The sequence below is a fragment of the Rhipicephalus sanguineus genome, chromosome 2, assembly GCF_013339695.2.
Source record: "Rhipicephalus sanguineus isolate Rsan-2018 chromosome 2, BIME_Rsan_1.4, whole genome shotgun sequence".
In the NCBI taxonomy this organism is placed as follows: domain Eukaryota; kingdom Metazoa; phylum Arthropoda; class Arachnida; order Ixodida; family Ixodidae; genus Rhipicephalus; species Rhipicephalus sanguineus.
In genome coordinates this window covers 78,816,614-78,835,000 of record NC_051177.1, presented here as the reverse complement: position 1 = coordinate 78,835,000, position 18,387 = coordinate 78,816,614, and positions in this window count along the sequence as shown.

Here is an 18,387-nt window from a genome sequence, read left to right as displayed (position 1 = left end):
CTGTCTTATCGAGCTTCTTGCCTGGCCGCATTATAAATTACGAATAACACAGCAACGTGTAAATGCTTTGCCTTCCTTCTTTTTCTGCGACAAGTCAGCAGAAAATGAATTAGCGCTAACTGTTGTTTATGCGCGGCGATCAAATTAGGTTTATTAAATCACACTGGAAATACACACAACGAATTTTCTCAGAAAATCGAATAAAGTACACAGTTGCGATAACTCATTAAGTACACACTGCAGTAAAATTGATGATTCTTTTTTTTAGTCACCTATGCAGTAAACTAAACCGATAAGGGGGATACATAATTACGCATACTTCATTCGCCCCCTTCAGCTGAAGCTGTCGCATGGTATGCTTGCAGATAGGATATAAAGCATAGGTACATTTATAAATACGTCGTTTCGAGAACACAGCGTGTGTTTCCCAGTAAAAATCGCCTAAGTTGCATATTTTTGTCTTAGAGCGCAGCTCTTAGCAAGGTCTGAGTACGGGCTAGTTGGTATTCCATTTCAAATTGCGGTTACAGCGCAAAGGAAGACACGAGACAGAGACCAACCAAGAGGAGCGCTCTTAGAACCCGTTCCCGCGTTGAGCGGCGTCGCCGTTGGCGTCGGCGGCGTAACTGATAGAGCGAACGAGGACGAAAGAGAGCGAACGCGGAGTCTGCCGATGTCACGAGCCACTGGCCTCTAACCTGGCTTTCTTGCTCTGTCACCCGCGCAGGCCCAAGGCTGGCCCCTCGGTCCGAGCTCGTGCGCATGCAGGGCTGGCACGTGCACTGCGGCTGGCTTCGCTTGTCGTAACGGGGCTGTCGGCGTTTCGCTTGGTTCGCGACGCCTGGAATGCGCAGAGTGGGGTTCGTAGCGCTCGAGCGCTGACAGTTTCTGTGGCAATATGTAGCGAATGTTACATTGCTACAACTGCGGATAGCCAGAACTTAAACACAGTCGGCGTTGCCCCAATACCAAGCTGCGCTCAGAATTCGCATTAGGGAGTATCGTAATCGTCGGCGATTTTTTTATTCAACGCGTCTTTCTACGGACGTCGTTTTTTCTGACTAACTTCATGTGGGGAATGACATGCTTTCGCCAGCTCCTTTAGGCTTACTTTTGTATACATCTGTGTTATAGCTAAATTTATTTGGTCATTTCTGTCAAGAGAATCTTCGTTTTGATCACGCTTAAATGCCCTCGCCCTTCTGTATTCTCTATGTCCTTCATGCACTCTCAGTAATGTTAATCGAATTGCTCTTTTATTGAACGTAATTTTTTGCAAAATATACTTAAGTATAGGGTAAGCATTTCTGTACTTGTTACAGAGGCATGCCACAAATTGAACTTCATATATTGTTAATACATCTTTTTCCACACTTCTCAAACTCACACGGCGGTGGCACTCCACTGTACTTACTATATAAATGAAGACGTGAAAAGAAAATCAGGCTATGGTTAGACGAATGAGGAACGGTCGTGTATTAAGCCTAATACTGGATTCACGAAAATTCTAGCTCCTCAAGTTGCATTAGTTTTCGGAGTAGGCAGACGTCTTTCATAAGTACGACAAAAAAATGATAACGAATGAAAGGCCGCCCCTACAAACAAAAGCACGCTAACCATTTTCTACTTTAGGACAAAATATCGAAAGACTGAATAATAAATCATTCGGAGAGAAAAACAAGACAAAATGCAAAAAAGAGACTTCTCTGGTGAAACTATCAAGCATGGATAAACGTTAGGATCAAATGTTTAGAACTTTAAATGAATCTGTCGCCATATAGACCAGTGGACAGTCTAGATGATGTGCGGCAACACTGCTCGAGTACTGATGGCACTAACGTCAGCAGACATGGAATATGTTCTGGCAGAATTTTGTTCTCTCTCTCGGCTTGCCTGCTTCAGGAAGCAACAAGATATGCCGGGATTATCGGAATTGAGCTGCACCGTCCCCGTTCACGGTCGCTGGTCTCTCTGCAGAGTAAATTCGTAGTTAAGTATAGCACTCCATGTATTCAACGGACACTTTTCACTGACGCCCGGCTGCACATCAGAAGGCTCACTAGAAGATTTTTTTTGTTATTCTGTGTTACCGCAGCCACCAAACGAATACACGGATGTACACCCGTGGGCAAAAGTACACGGACCGCGGGAGTGCGTGCCGAAATTGCCGTCTGCGCCGCCTGGCGGAGAGCCTTCTCCTGTTAAGAACATCGCGGTGTAGAGGGCATTGCTCTGTCGAATGCGGACTGAACAATACTCCGAACCTCGCCACTTGACGGCGCAGACCGCGATTTCGGTACACGCTCCCGTGGTTCGTGCACTTTTTCTTACGGTTGTACATCGTACGATCGTTGCGACAGGGCTATCGAAAAAAGGGATAGTTCTGGCTTGGACAGGAGCAAAAAAACATAGAAGAAAATGACGAGTATATACAAAATGAAAAAAAAAAAGAAATATCGAAAATAGAGAAAGCTGAGCGCAATCAGGTATGGTGCCACTATGGTAGCGATGCACGATCAAATCACAGAGCGCCCATCTGTCTTTCTTGACGCCCGTTCCCGCGCAGAGCGAGGTACCACAGTTCTGCATATTCCACGGCTGCTTATTGCACGTGGTGATTTACACGAAGACACAAGACACCGCACGTCATCCTGAGCACGTAGGCATCGCGTGACACATATTCTCGTTCAATGACCTTTGAAACACGAAAGTGGTTGTTACTGAGAAGAGAACGCGCTGTAATACAGCACTGCAGCAAGCGCCGCTATCTGCAATCGTAATTCACCACGTCCTGACATACATAAGGCTTTTCCGAGCCACACTAAATAAGACCGCTGCATTTATCAAATCTGTGTTGCTCTGTGTGTGAGAAGTGCAGACAGCAACAGGTCATGATACTTGTTTTTCGAGGATTGCTTGTAAAGAACTCAGGAATGCTTACAAAGCACACACACACTGCATCTAGATTATTATCCATTAGGGTGTAGCCTTAAATGAAATGTTAAATATATTCTTTTACAACGAGGTATTGCTGCCCTAATTGCTGTTTCTTGATCTTAAATAATGAGTGCGACGAATACGATTCCGCACTGATGTGTCGGCTGCCAGTTACCCTCCGATTTCATCGAGGCGAAGCACGAAAATAACGTAACAACTACTCCACAATCTCTATAAACACAGGCAATACATCAGTGTAGGAGTACGGAGGGAAATAGAGATTTAAATGATATCATTTCGGTAGTCTCTAATTGCGAAGAAGAAGCGTTTATTTCCCAACGTTCCTTCTCTTTCACCGTACATTATTATGCAAGCATTTGTTAAACTGCGCAACTTCGTTTAGTTACTACAATCAAACCCGCATATATTGAACACGCGAAAAAAAAAAATACACGGGGATATATTTGATATATCAGATAATTTCATATACAAGTTTTAATTAAAGTATGGTATTTTCGATGCGAATTTTATTGCGCAAATTGGCTTCTCGGCACTGCTCCACGATAATGCAAGGAAGGGGGCTTCACGGCAATATACGGATTTTTTTTCTTTTTTTCATTTCGTATTTCTCCGCGGTTGTAGTTGGGGATGCGGGCTTAAAAACCGAATACTTGTGAGAGAAAACTAACTTCTTGGGGCGTTTCATGCTGCTTGATGTTCGATATATGAAGCCTTTTGTATATTTTTGTTCGATGTAGCCATAAATTTTCGTGTTCATTGACGTTGAATCATTGCCGTGTTCGAAAATAGTTCCTTATAAAGGATAACTCGATTTACCCGAGTTCGATATATTCGAGTTCGACTGTATACCTACTTGCGGTTTAGCGGCAGATTTAAAACATTTTTCGAATAAAGATTTCTCGGATGTATTTCAACGACACGTAACAAACTCAAGTCAGGTATTTAGGTCACTTTAGTTTAACTAAGTCAAATACGGGTTCTACACGTCCATATCATCCAAGAAGTCCATAGAATCCACAGTACTCGAGGTGAGAGGTCAATAAAGGAACAAACATGAGAGCAAGAAAGGAGGAAGAAAGACGCGCATTTCTCTGCAGCCATGAGGTGCTTGTTTCTTTTTCATTTTATGCCAGGACACCTCATATCTCATGGCACACGGAATTCTCATGCGTTTCTAAAGCGACGCGCGAGCTCACTTTCGAAACTGTAAGTTTTCTTCGACTACAAAAAAACCTTCAGGTGAACGAAAGCGATTTGAAAAGGCGCAAGCAGCTTGCGTGTATAGCTTTACAGCAATTCCAACGCAGAGAGGGAACGACTCTCCTTTCATGCGCTGACATTTATTTTGTTGTTCTTTCGCTATCCCTCCTGGCCATTGCTCTACAAAGGAATAAACACACAAAAGTAAACATGGTCTACACCGGACTACAAAGTCGTCGTTGGAGACGCATCTCATACCCGGAGATTTCCATCAGTTCCACCTCGCGAACGGTAAAGTTTGGCATTGACGAATTGCGAGGATAGATGAATGGCCTTCCACAAACCGGCAGCAGTAGATCAGTAAACCTTATTCGTCCTTTCTGTTGCGGTCACTTACCCATCTTGTTCAATTCGTTTAGAAATTTGTGTTCTTCTCAGTATGCTAATATTTCCTGGTGCTGTATCACGTGTGTTTTCCTTAATACTGCAGTGCATTCTCTGAAGTCTTTCTTTTTTTGTGCATCAGGGCATTTTGAACGGGGACACTCACAGAGAAGATGGGCGACCATGTCCTCGCGGATACAAGTATACCATGTAGGCGTGCCGGCCATTCCGATCCGAAATGCTGTACATTACGTTAGCGGATCGTTGGCGCCCATTATAGCATGAGACCTAACCTTATTCCACGTAATCACTATGCGCATGCTTGCACCTCGCCGAAACGTTGTGCTCAGTTCAAATACGATTATGTAACATTGCTTCGTATTTGCAAAGAGCATTTACAAAGATGTGCGGAACCTGCAGTAGAATGTAGACATAGATAGCGAAAAAAATCTCATTAATCAATGTCTTCCTTCACCTGCTTACCAACTTTTCGACTAACCTATGTACGATGGCACGCCTATGAGGAAGCACGTAGATGGCCTCGTTAATTTTCTTGAAGTGACGAAGAATGAGGACTTTCGCGAGAAAAAACAAGGCCGTACGCTTTTATCGTGAGGAAAGTCTGGGACGCAGCTGGTCGGAACGCACTACGCGATAAGATAAAAGCCGGAAAGGTGAAAACGCAGTGTGGCGTAGGTACATGTTCACAACTGCAACCTTAACTCCTTTGTCTGCCCAAAGTATGCACGAAGAGTAATTCCTTTGTGTGAAAACCTAACAAAACAGAACAACTCCGCGACGAAGCCCAAGCTTTATTAAGGCAGGAGTTGGGCAAATAGAAGAACATCCAACACCGAAATAACGTTTAATGTGCAAAGTCACGATGTCTTTGAGCGCTCATTTCTAGCACTGCCCAAAAATCTGATAACCGCTTGTAGTGGGTAGTGAACGCAATTTGTTCGGACGCATGCGTAATCTTAACGATCGTGAGCGGTTTCGCAATGAAGTGGGGAGTGGGGCACCAGCGGCATAGCCTTACCTCAAGCTGCTGGTACAGAAAGGTAGTCGTAAAAGTCTGCGCGAAAGAAGCTTGTGATAGCCCTGTTTCAATTTCCTGTACAACGCGTCGTTATCTCTAGGGTGCGAGGCTATTTCTCCTTCGCTCGCTCGCTAATTTCACTAAAACGTAATACCGTGCTTAAAAAGTGTGCCTGCAGACAGCGTCGTAAAAGTGCGTTTCACATTAAATTCACCAAAAAAGGGAAGACACGGTGTCATTAAAAATTTACGAGCCCTAACGATACTGATATTTTGTCACAGAAAGAAAGCAGAGGACGTTTTCCTGTCAAATTTTATTTTCAGGTGAGCTCAAATCAACGTTTGGATGTGTGATCAGAATGCAAAGAAAGCAAACACAAGCTGTCAATTCAATGTTGAATTTTTGTTATTTGTTACCATGGACTACGCGCCATAAACACATCGTTCTTGCATGTCACCGTGCTGACGAACAAACAAGTTGAGCGCAAAGCTCAAAGGCCTGGCATGGATAGAAAAAGAAATATGGTATCTAGCCAGAATCGTTCTGATTAACGCACTATGCTGCGTCACAATGGCGATAAATAGAAAAAGGAAACACTTGAGGCGCACCCGCCATGACTGAAGTGGGACGCCCGTCGAGGAAGTCGTAAGTAAGGTACGTGAGAAAGGCTGAGGGGGTGATTTATGATAGACAGTCAGAACTAGCAATTACGGGGTATGTCGTACTGACAGATGACATTGCCGGACACTAGATGCGATGAAAGAGAGGTCGAGTAGCACGAAGGACGCAAAAAAGAAGGCACTGGCATGACGAAAAGAACGGAACCATGAAAATATATACGGGTATTGGGGAACGGGAACAATATGGTCCTCGACAAGTGGACGACAGGGAGTGACTGCAAGGATTCGTGGCATTAATTAGAGGCCTCGTTTTTGTCCTGTACATTAGGTGCATTCCTTGCCCAAAATCCGGACGTTTTCGTGAAGACAGGCTCGGATGGCCAATCGGATATACTGTCTACTCAGCTACGAGAGCCACGAAAAATGTAGCTGCAAAATGAATGAGTAGTAGGCAGCTAGTAATAGAGCTCGTGTTCGACCTGGTATTCTATATCTCTATATAGTTTGCAACAATAAATAGACATCTGGATTTAGTTATCTTGAAACTCCAAAGTTCGCTCGAAAGGTTTTATTTGAAGAAGGATCAACGTTCGAAAGTACTTCATTGGGAAACATATTGAAAGTGTGTTTATTTACATTGAAGGAAAGGTCAACGAGAACCCACTCGCACCATTACAAAGAGAGCAATTCGCTCTCTTTTTTTTGTCAGCTGCGGCACATTTCGTACTCTTTCAGCAATCCACCATGTAAAGAAAAAGAAGTCAGCGCCATATTCTGGTTTTTGAAGAAAGGTACCAAAAGAACCAAGAGTGTAATAACTGAAGTAACAAAATCGAGTCGCAAAAGCTTCAGATTTTTCGTACTTCCGTGTCAGCAATATACAGTCAAATACACATCTGTCCGAACGCTTTTTTTCCCTTTCACGCAGTATTTTCTCTACATAGATCATAAACTGGGGCACAGGACTGGTGATTTTCAACGCTATAGATTCTTTAAGATTTAGCATATACACGCGATTACCCGAGTTAGACACTTACTTGCTAAGCTATAGGACGCGGGTTCTACTCCCGCTCATGCTGATCGCATTTCAATGGGGGCGAAATGCAGAAATACTGTGGTATTTATATTTCGGTGCTCATCAAATAACCATAGACGGTCACAATACTTCCCCAGTCCATCATAACGGCTGCCTCAAATCCGTATCGTTGTTTTTACATGCAAAACCCGAGCAGTTATTGTTATTATTAACACGAAAGTGTTTTATGCCGGGGTCCACCAAGTACATCCGTCACGGATATGACGTTAATAAAATGGACGAGAGCGGGCTAGAAAGGAAAAAACCAAGAAAAAGATCCCCCGCTGGGAATCGAATCCACCATCTTGAGGCCGCGACGGCAAGCGCCCGCCGCCCTACCGACTAAGCTAACTCGGCAGTACTGGACGCGGCGCGAATGCGCCTTATATCTTTCACACATTCTCTTTCGCGGCGGGCGGAGCGGGGCGGTGCCGTCGTCTGCGAGATGTGAAAAGAAGTAATGCTTCACGATCGACATTTACTAGCGCTTACTCCGAGATTGCACGCGATATCGGAGGTCATGGTTAAAGCGTCTCGATACCAGAGAGGTAGACTGGCCGCGCTGTCGTCGTCGAGGCACCCTTGACGCAGTTACGTTCTTTGCCTTTGGCTTCGTATTAGCGCGCGTCGGCTCATCGGAGCAGTGCAGCTTCCACGTGCACCAACGGGATTTCTCCGCCGCCGACTGCTTCAATTGCGAGAGCACCGACTAACAAAACTGCTGCAATATGCGTTGCAGAAATGACGCGATTTCGACATGCGAATGTCGTGCCTTGGTGGAGCGAGAGCAGCGCCTGCGAGACAGAGGCCAGGGGGACGCACGCGTTTGCGGCTCAGGCTACGAACCTCCACCTCCCGTGTTGCTGAAGCGCAGTGTGTGTTATGTATGCATGAGCACAGGCGCCGGCTACCCATTACTAGAAAGCGCACACCGTGCCGTTTCTCTCCTTAATTGACGGTGCTTTGAAGAAGTGCATGCAGGGTACCAGTGTTGATTATGAGCTTGTTGATATCATCTTTACGCGGACTCACGATTCGCTGTGTCCAAACATATGTTCACACCGTCAGATACCACAACGGTTGAATCATGATCATGGGCGTTAGTCGTCGCGATAGAGACATGATGTCAACATGGTTGCATCCACGTCAAAACGGTTCTATAGCTGCCAAACACTAATAGACATTGTACAAGCTCTCATATATCACTACACAATAAGCACTACTTCTGTGAAGACACGTTTCACTTTCGTGTTATACCGATTCCTATGACGGAGGGATCAGCCATGTTTTTTTTTATTTGACGTTCACCAAACCAGACCGCATACTATCACTATTCGCGGTAGGGTTCCACGTAAGCTGGGATACTTAGCGATAGTTTCGTAGTTAATAATTAACATCAAACGAACGAAGCAAAAATAATACACGGTTACCACAGGGTCACTCTTTAAAAGAAGCCCCCACACAACGTTAACAGCAAGCGACTCCAGTAAAAACGACGAATTCTTAGAACTTATCTGCATGTATCACACATGCAAGGAACATAATTTGCGTAATGAATGAGGCCTTCTTAAAAAACAAGAGTAAGTCCATGTGAGTTTGACATTCACTGAACCAGACTACTTACTAATATTTCCAACACATTCACCCAGCTACAAGTAATTTTCAAGCGGCCCGGGAACAAATGCTTTGCCGCTTTCTTTACGAGTAGGAACCAAAATAATGTGGCCCGCTTGCATACAAATCCTATGGAAATTAAATTACGGGTAAGCGGCTTATTATTCTCAGAATTTTTCATATAATCCCGTGCTCGGTGAAATAACAAAAACTGCACCTGGCCTGAATGATTCGTTTTCATCGCAATCTTGTGGGTGGTACACTAATATAAACCAGTGCTTCTGTAGTGAAGGATTTGCCCCAACCATCAAAATTGTTGTCTAAGTGAACCAACCAGCTGCTCAAGATCATATATCGAGAAAAAACAAGTGTCCCCTCACACCCTGTCCCCAAATCACTCCTACCAGCTACCTCAAAACTGGCATAGCTCATCAGAAGCTGGGTCAACGTTTTAGTCTAAGAGAGCGAGCTACCCAATATCGCATGTTGTGGTGTTAGAAGGGTTTAAAGTAACATAAAGTTTTTCCCGCGTAACCCCCCCCCCCCATCTCTTCAAATCCCTTCTGCCAGCTCCCTCAAATCTGGCATGACATGAACAGATAAGAATCCCCAAACGGGAGGAGGTAGCTTCCCACGTGAAGTGACCCTGAGGCCCCGGATAGCTTACTTTTCGTCGAAGAAAGTTGATGTTACCATCTTTCCCCTGCCGAAATTTTACGGTTTTCCGTTATTATTTCCTGTATTCGGCCGGGCTCGCTATGTTTTTCAGCAAGAGAGAGAGCGATAGATGCACGAATGGGAAAGGCAGGAAGGTTAGGCATGGGCTCGGTTGGCTACTTTACACTCGGAGAACGGTGAGAGTAACAAACCGGTACAATAGAGGGGAAAAAGAAAACTAGGGAAAATGATAAAGGAGCAGTTAATGCGAACACTCGCTAACAGTTCACAGGCATTCGTTCATTAAGGATCACTGCACTCATGACGGTAAATCAACAGGCATTCGCCTGTTGACTTATCGTCGTGAGTACAGTGATATTGTACACAGATCCCGGTATTACTCTCTTTCTCTGAATTGATCGCTTAGTTAGTGACGGGCGAAAGCAACCGTTCGAGCCCACGTAATCATTACTTGGTCACGAAAGAGCGCCGTCAATATCCGCCGCAGTTCTAACATCAATTATTCCATGGAACGCAGGGAATACGAGCAGCCTCTAGCACCGAGAGATTCCAAGCGAACACAAAATGCGCAGGAACGCTTATGGTGAACACCACAAAGAGAGCGGCTTCTAGTTCTCCTAAAATAAGATCGTTTAACTCAAACTTTTCCGGCTTTAAGTTACGCATACCTGTGCGAACAAACAGAATAAAAAAGGAAGCAATGAAATGCATCAAGGACCACAAACCAAAATATAACAAACGCGCATACACTAACAAACAAAAAGAGCTTTGGAGCTTTCGCATCGAGTGAATGTCGACTAGCGGATTTTACGTCGATCCATAACTCGCGATTTGTCGCCGTAGCACAGTCAGCAGTTATCCACGTTAAAGAAATCGACACGGAAAAGAACCGCCTATACGTGAACAAGTAAAGTGAGATTGAACACATCGGAAATTCAACACTCTGGTTTTTGCCCGCAAAGTTTGAGCACAAGTATATACGTATAGGAAAACGCCACAGCCAGAAGAGAGTGTGCGCCTTTCTTTGACGTTCTTCCCGCTTGAGCTTTCGGGGATTTTTGCCGCGACCGTATCGGTTTACTTTAGGCTTCGTACGGCTGGTTAGCGTTAATGCACGGTGCCACATCTGTCCTTGAGCATTGAAAATTCTTGACGCGCTTTATGTGAGCGCTGAAACAACTCTTTGAAAAGGTAATCAAACGAACAAGTCACGTTTATGTGTTTAGTGACGGGGTGGAGCAAAACGACTGTGGCTTAGAGGATAGGTTAAAACTCATCCTGGATTGCAGCGAGTTTTGAAAGAAGCGCATCCAGAGTGCAAATTATTGTCGCGCCGCACTGGGTCGTATACTTTACTTATCCCGCATCGAAGCTTCAGAAAAGCTCCACAGGTAAGCTAGTTTACGCGGGTTTTCTTTCGCTTTCCGAATGATAAAGCCTTTAAAGAAAAAAAAAGTAACAGGGTTCCTTATGCATCAGCCTAAGACGACTCGAAGGCGAAATACCTCTTCTTCTTTTTTTTTTCTCAGTCAATTTTATTACTCCAAAACCCGAAAGTTGTTTTGCCTGATGTGGTTTTGCAGTGCCTTTAGCCCACCTTTGACGGTGCACGCAGTGTGATGTCACATTATGTGACATCATGATAATGGTACAAATTTTGGCTACTTGTGACATCATTACGGTGACGTCATCATATCATGATGCTTTTTCGCATCACTCGAGTTCCCGTCGACGGTCACATTTCGAGCTTGATGAGGCATCTCAGGCTTTCAGCTTATTACACTGAGTTTCGTTCTACATCAGATACGCCGTACGAAGCGCTCAGAAAATCGCACAAAGATAAATTATGCGATGACATTTTTCTTTTAGAAGGAAGACCTGGAATAAATGGGGCTAATCCAGTACTGAATTTGAAATTACACGTATTGACATATGTGTAGCGAAAGGAAGAAAAGTTAGTTACATGAAATGGTAGAAGAGCCTACATAGTTAGATTTGAGTCTTTTCATAGCATCTATGAGGTTTGACTGTAACCGTATGAAACGGCAGCAGTTTAGTAGACTACACAAGGCACGCTGACATGTAGTCAATCAGTAAGGTTAGGTAAAATATGCTGTGATTTCTTTAAAGGATTTGAAAAAGCAATGACACCAAATTAGGTCTTCATAAGCCTGTTCAAAATCAATAATGGCCTCAATGTTTTGGCTGAGTTGTGATAAAAGTGTGAAAGGGCAACAAAATGCCTGCACACTTCCTACTCTATTCCAAACCACCAAATTTTTTATCCAGAGCCCTAACGTACTGGCCGCCACTATTTATTCTATGATTACATTTAAGGGATGAACTTAAAACTTGCCAGATATGAACTTGCCAGATATGCATTCGATGCAAACTCACGGCGTTAACGAACCTGGAGGTGGCTCTTGAAAATAAGTTTCTTTTCTCAACGCGAGAGCACTGGTAGTCTTCCCAAGGACGGCCCACCTTAGCGAAACACCATAAATTACTGCTTCGTGTTATTTGCGTGTTCGACTTTACGTGTTATATGTGCATGTGTATGTGACAATTGTTATCAGATTGTATACCATCGTGTGATCATGGTATGATCACTGTATGATCATTGTAGCCCCGCTAAACATCTCCGCGATTATCATTGGAAATTTCTGTCTGTCTACAGAGGACAGGATATTATGCATTTTAAGTGAAATGGCCGTTTATAAAAGCCCTAGCAAACCCCACGTTGTCGGGTCTTTCCGTTTCAACAAATATGGGCAGTTTCGCGGCGAGATTAACAAGTCATTCGGTAGGAGTTTTATTTTCCTTGGATCGCTTTCTTTTGTTGTTTTAAGTGGTATATATTAACGTGAACGACAGAATAAAATGTCTGTAAAAGCAGTAACTAACAGGATGACGCAGGGCGCAATAGGCGCACGCTCTGTTTCCTCTTGCGACCGCTAAACAATAGTAGCAGCCCTCGGCACATGCGTCGCACTGTCCTCGCGGTAATATCCAAAGTGGTGATGAACGAAGCGCGACGAGCAAGCATGCGTTTCCTTGATTGCACCGCCAATCGCACCTGTATATGTTCCCACTCGGAATTTACCTATGAGCAAGCCCTACGCGAGCTGATCAGGTGCTAATGCATTCTTAATCAAAGAAAAGCTCTTTTCGTATTAGCAATGGGCAGTTACTAATCGTGCCGCTGTCGCCGTTGTTGTTGTTGTTGTTGGTGGTGGTGGTAGTGGTGGTGGTGATATGATAAAAAGACGTGTGCACGTATGCACGTCCCTTGACTTTTCGTCAAGGCCGAAAATAATGAAAGTTGAAATAAAAATGAATAAACTATCATAGTCATGCAAGAGCAGCGCCTCATAATTAAGAAAAAAATTGTCTCGCAGTAATGGCTCAAACCAGTAATTTTATATAAATTGTTATGTACGACACAGTTTCACTTCCGTGCCCCTTCACTTTCACTTCTAGGCAACACAAATTTTTTCCCGAAATATAACGCCTCAATAACTATGTCTGACATTCACACATACCAGCCCAATTTATTTCAGCATGATCGGACATGGTCGAAAATTTACCAGGTACACTTAATATGGAATGGCCCATGTATATATTCGTTCACCGCGCTAATAAAAAAATATACACGTGTCTGGCGGGAAGAGCCGGGAAGACCCGACGAAGAGCCGACCCTAGCCGACTGTTTCCATAAGTTCTCTGTTGTCGGTGTCCGAGACGAAAACCAGGAAGTAACAACATTGGAGATCTTGAAATATAATCAAGAGCCATAGACAATATTGGTTTGCTGGCAAATTTAGCTCGGACATTCTATGTTGACACAGCATAGAACAATAGCCGCATGCCGTATCATCCAACATTGTACGATAAGAGTAAGAGTGCGGACAAAAAAAATTTGCGATACAGCTATTCTGTTGTGTAGTTCATTTATCCTAGCCGTAGAAACTAGGAAGTAATCATTTTGCAACCGAAAAAAACAACATTAAACGTTACAAATAACACCATGGTCTACACCAACCTTTGTGAAGTGATAGAGCAAAAAAAAGTGGCTGAGGTTTGAGTCTTGTAAGCGTAGTTATTACGAACGAAAGCCATGTTTGGCTTGGGCTTGGTTTTGTAAAGACCATGCACGCAGTTTTTCATTAAACATTCGCCTATTTACGTGAGGCGATACCGCCAAGGCTACGAGCCAGCGCAACTGCGGCGCCACTCCGCAGCGGATCACGTTTCGTGACGTCATGGCTGCCACACTCGCGCTCCGACGGCTGAAGGTCATTGCGACGCGATGGACGACCTTCGCGGTAGCAGAGCTTTCGCTCTAAAAAAGAGAGACCCCACAATCAACGAGACACTGTCATTATGCAGACGCGTCCGTTAGTTCACATCGTCATCACCGTTCACAGAGACAGTTCTGAACACTCCGTGTTTGCGTTATGTACTACACAAACTGTTCAGAATAACACATATCGAAGCAATTACTATCCTGATGTTTGCCTGCTCCGCCGAGACCGACAGTGTGCCTTAGAACCAGTATTTCAGCCGGATCAAAATATTCTCTATTGACTGCGACAGATCTGAAAGTGCAATATCCGTGGAGCTAGAAGTATTGTTTGTCTTTTTTTTTGGAACAGCATTTACCGCAATGCCTGCGTATCCGCATTTTGTGGAATCGAATACGCATTTCAAGTATATGCAAGAACAGTAAATACGATGATTGTTTTTCTCAGCCAGCGTACAAAACAGTGAAATTGAATGATATTATCAAACTTCCCTTCCCCGTATAGTATACTGTACAACATATTAACGCTGTGTTCTTCTAGAACTTTCTTTCTGACAGAATTGTTATCCTTTATATAAAGGATCAGTCATGTGAAAAAGAATGATTGGCGGGTCATTATATCTCATCGCTTCATAATTTGGTTCAAAAGTAAATGTCAGTATGCTAACTTCTGCCTGAAGATTTTATAAAAATCCTGAACGTGATAACCCAAATTACTGTGCCAGGATGCTGAACATTAAGCAGCAACTATAATTATGAGATAACATAACAAACAGCCATGTCGTTATAGCAAGGTATTAAAAAAATATTTTCCTAATATCTATACAGGTTCTGCGCTTTATATACGAGCAAGGCAGTTAAGCGTAGACGCTTGGTGCATTCCTAATATAAAACATTCGAACAGTGTGCGCACCAACAAAAGCAGTACATGGAAGAAACGGCCTGACCCCTCTGGTGCTGTATGGTGGGGAAAATTTTCTGGAAAAAAATTGACAGCACTCGCGTTTTCAGTTGGCTTTTCTCAAGTGTGTGCTATTTCGCTGTTGATCTTCAAATACTTCGATCGATATGTGGCCTTTAGGTAACGTACTTACGCACTGCTCATATGGTGACTGTACATTTTCGTGTGATGAAATTACGGTCGCCAACGTACCTCCATTCTGTTGAAATAGCGGCACGGCGTTCAAATGCATAACGTCAATGCAACGGAACCCCGAATGCAAGTTTTGCTGGAGTAGTCGAGAAAAACAAAGACAATAAATTAAATCATATTAAAATCAGAAATACGTTCGACAAGACTGATTGACATGCTTAGTAATGTACAAAAAAAATGTCTGTGCAACATCCGCTTTCTCAATAATCGCGGAGAGCAACCATCTTATGTATGCTTCAGTTGCCTACGTCACGTTGGGGTACGTATCTCAAATCTCTGTAGAACAACTTTCTGATGCATCGCTATGTCCTTGAAATATAAAAGCCACTAATATAGGGAATTGGTTCCTGCAGTTTAGTATACTGTAGACTTTTAACCTATACGCTTGTCCAAGCAAAAGAGAAAGCGTGCAAAACAAAAGAAAAAACATGTTTCCTTACACTCCTTTGTTTAGACACAAACTTTACACGACACTTGAATGACCCTGGCCTGCCACTTTCTTTCCTTCTCAGTTCTTCTTTAGATATATCTCCATGGAAACATGCTTCGCTGTGGAGCGCGTACTTTGCTATTGAGCACTTGTAAACATGCGTCACTACTTAGTTCATCTCATAGAAGAGCGAAAACGAGGATAGGGGTCCGCTGAATAAGTAGAAAGAGAGCTTTTTCATTGACAACAGTGCGAGAGCAGACATCAAAGAATCCAATCGGAAGACGTTAGCTATACCTCCGAGATTCTTCCGGCTCTGTAATCATTCATTATGGCAGCAGTTACTTATCCGGTGAATCCAGGCGCGCGAACCTTCGTGGAAAAGTGGGGGAACTTTCCTCCAGACCTATCATTTCTTCGTTGGTTACATTTTCTGCTTGCGTCGATAGAGAACGGACGTTACTTGCGTGTCTTCAGATACATCTCGAGCATTTCGTGATTTGCACTGATATAATGGCGAACATTCGGTGAGGTAGCTGTTTTATTGTTAGCACTGGATCACTAGTTGCGTGTAATCAAGAACAAAGTAGCCTCAACCCATATCAATCGTGCTTTCTTCTGGAACAAGAATGTGCATATCACGAAGTTATCTTATCAGTATGAGAGAAAGGAGAGCAAGAAAAGGTACGCAAGCCAGCCAAACTCACCTCCTCTTCGCTACCCTGTTTCAGAGGGATGTGACGTAAGGAATGACGTCATCCTGACCGCACTGAGGGCTTTTCGTGCGAGTGGTCATACCTGCCAAGATGAAGCGCACCAAATATATCTTGAACTTGCACTTGTATAGCAGAAAATTAATCGTTAGTGTGTGCAAGTAACCATGTTTTTAACAAGAAAGTGTTTTATGCCGGGGTCCACGAAGTACATCCGTCACGGATATGACGTTGATAAAATGGACGTGAACGGGCTAGAAAGGAAAAAACCAAGAAAAAGATCCCCCGCTGGGAATCGAACCCACGATCTTGAGGCCGCGACGGCAAGCGCCCGACGCCCTACGGACTAAGCTAACTCGGCAGCGCTGGACGCGGCGCGAACGCGCCTTATATCTTTCACACATTCTCTTTCGCGGCGGGCGGAGCGGAGCGGTGCCGCCGTCTCTGAGATGTGAAAAGAAGTAATGCTTCACGATCGACACTTACTAGCGCTTACTCCGAGATTGCACGCGATATCGGAGGTCATGGTTAAAGCGTCTCGATACCAGAGAGGTAGACTGGCCGCGCTGTCGTCGCCGAGGCACCTTTGACGCAGTTACGTTCTTTGCCTTTGGCTTCATATTAGCGTGCGTCGGCTCATCGGAGCAGTGCAGCTTCCACGTGCACCAACGGGATTTCTCCGCCGCCGACTGCTTCAACTGCGAGAGCAGCGACTAACAAAACTGTTGCAATATGCGTTGCAGGAATGACGCGATTTCGACGTGCGAATGTCGTGCCTTAGTGGAGCGAGAGCAGCGCCTGCGAGACAGAGGCCAGGGGGACGCACGCGTTTGCGGCTCAGGCTACGAACCTCTACCTCCCGTGTTGGTGAATCGCAGTGTGTGTTATGTATGCATGAGCACAGGCGTCGGCTACCCATTACTAGAAGCGCACACCGTGCCGTTTCTCTCCTTAATTGACGACGCTTTGAAGAAGTGCATACAGGGCACCAGTGTTGATTATGAGCTTGTTGATATCATCTTTACGCGGGACTCACGATTCGCTGTGTCCAAATATATGTTCACACCGTCAGGTACCACAACGGTTGAATCATGATCATGGGCGTTAGTCGTCGCGATAGAGACATGCCGTCAACATGGGTGCATCCTCGTCAAAACGGTGCTATAGCTGCCAAACACGAATAGACATTGTACAAGCTCTCATATATCACTACGCAATAAGCACTACTTCTGTGAAGACATGATTCACTTTCGTGTTATACCGATTCCTATGACGGAGGGATCAGCCATGTTTTTAACACGAAAGTGTTTTATACCGGGGTCCACCAAGTACATCCGTCACGGATATGACGCTGATAAAATGGACGCCAACGGGTGAGAAAGACAAAAACCAAGTTACCCCGCTGGGAATCGAACCCACGACGCTGCGGCCGCGACGGCAAGCGCCCGACGCACTACCGAATAAGCTAACTCGGGAGATGCTAGATACGGCGCGAACGCGCCTTATATCTTTCACACATTCTCTTTCGCGGCGGGCGGAGCAGAGCGGTGCCGCCGTCTGTGAGATGTGAAAAGAAGTAATGCTTCACGCTCGACACTTACTAGCGCTTACTCCGAGATTGCACGCGGTATCGGAGGTCATGGTTAAAGCGTCTCGATCCCAGAGCGGTAGACTGGCCGCGCTGGCGTCGCCGAGGCACCCTTGACGCAGTTACGTTCTTTGCCTTTGGCTTCGTGTTAGCGTGCGTCGGCTCATCGGAGTAGTGCAGCTCCCACGTGCACCAACGGGATTTCTCCGCCGCCGAGTGCTTCAATTGCGAGAGCACCGACTAACGAAACTGCTGCAATATGCGTTGCAGAAAGGACGCGAGTTCGACGGGCGAATGTCGTGGCTTGGTGGAGCAAGAGCAGCGCCTGCGAGACAGAGGCCAGCGGGACGCACTCGTTTGCGGCTCAGGCTACGAACCTCTACCTCCCGTGTTGCTGAAGCGCAGTGTGTGTTATGTATGCATGAGCACAGGCGTCGGCTACCCATTACTAGAAAGCGCACACCGTGCCGTTTCTCTCCTTAATTGACGACGCTTTGAAGAAGTGCATACCGGGTACCAATTTTGATTATGAGCTTGTTGATATCATCCTTACGCGGGATTCACGATTCGCTGTGTCCAAATACATGTTCACACCTTCAGCTACCATGCGCAACGGTTTAATCATGATCATG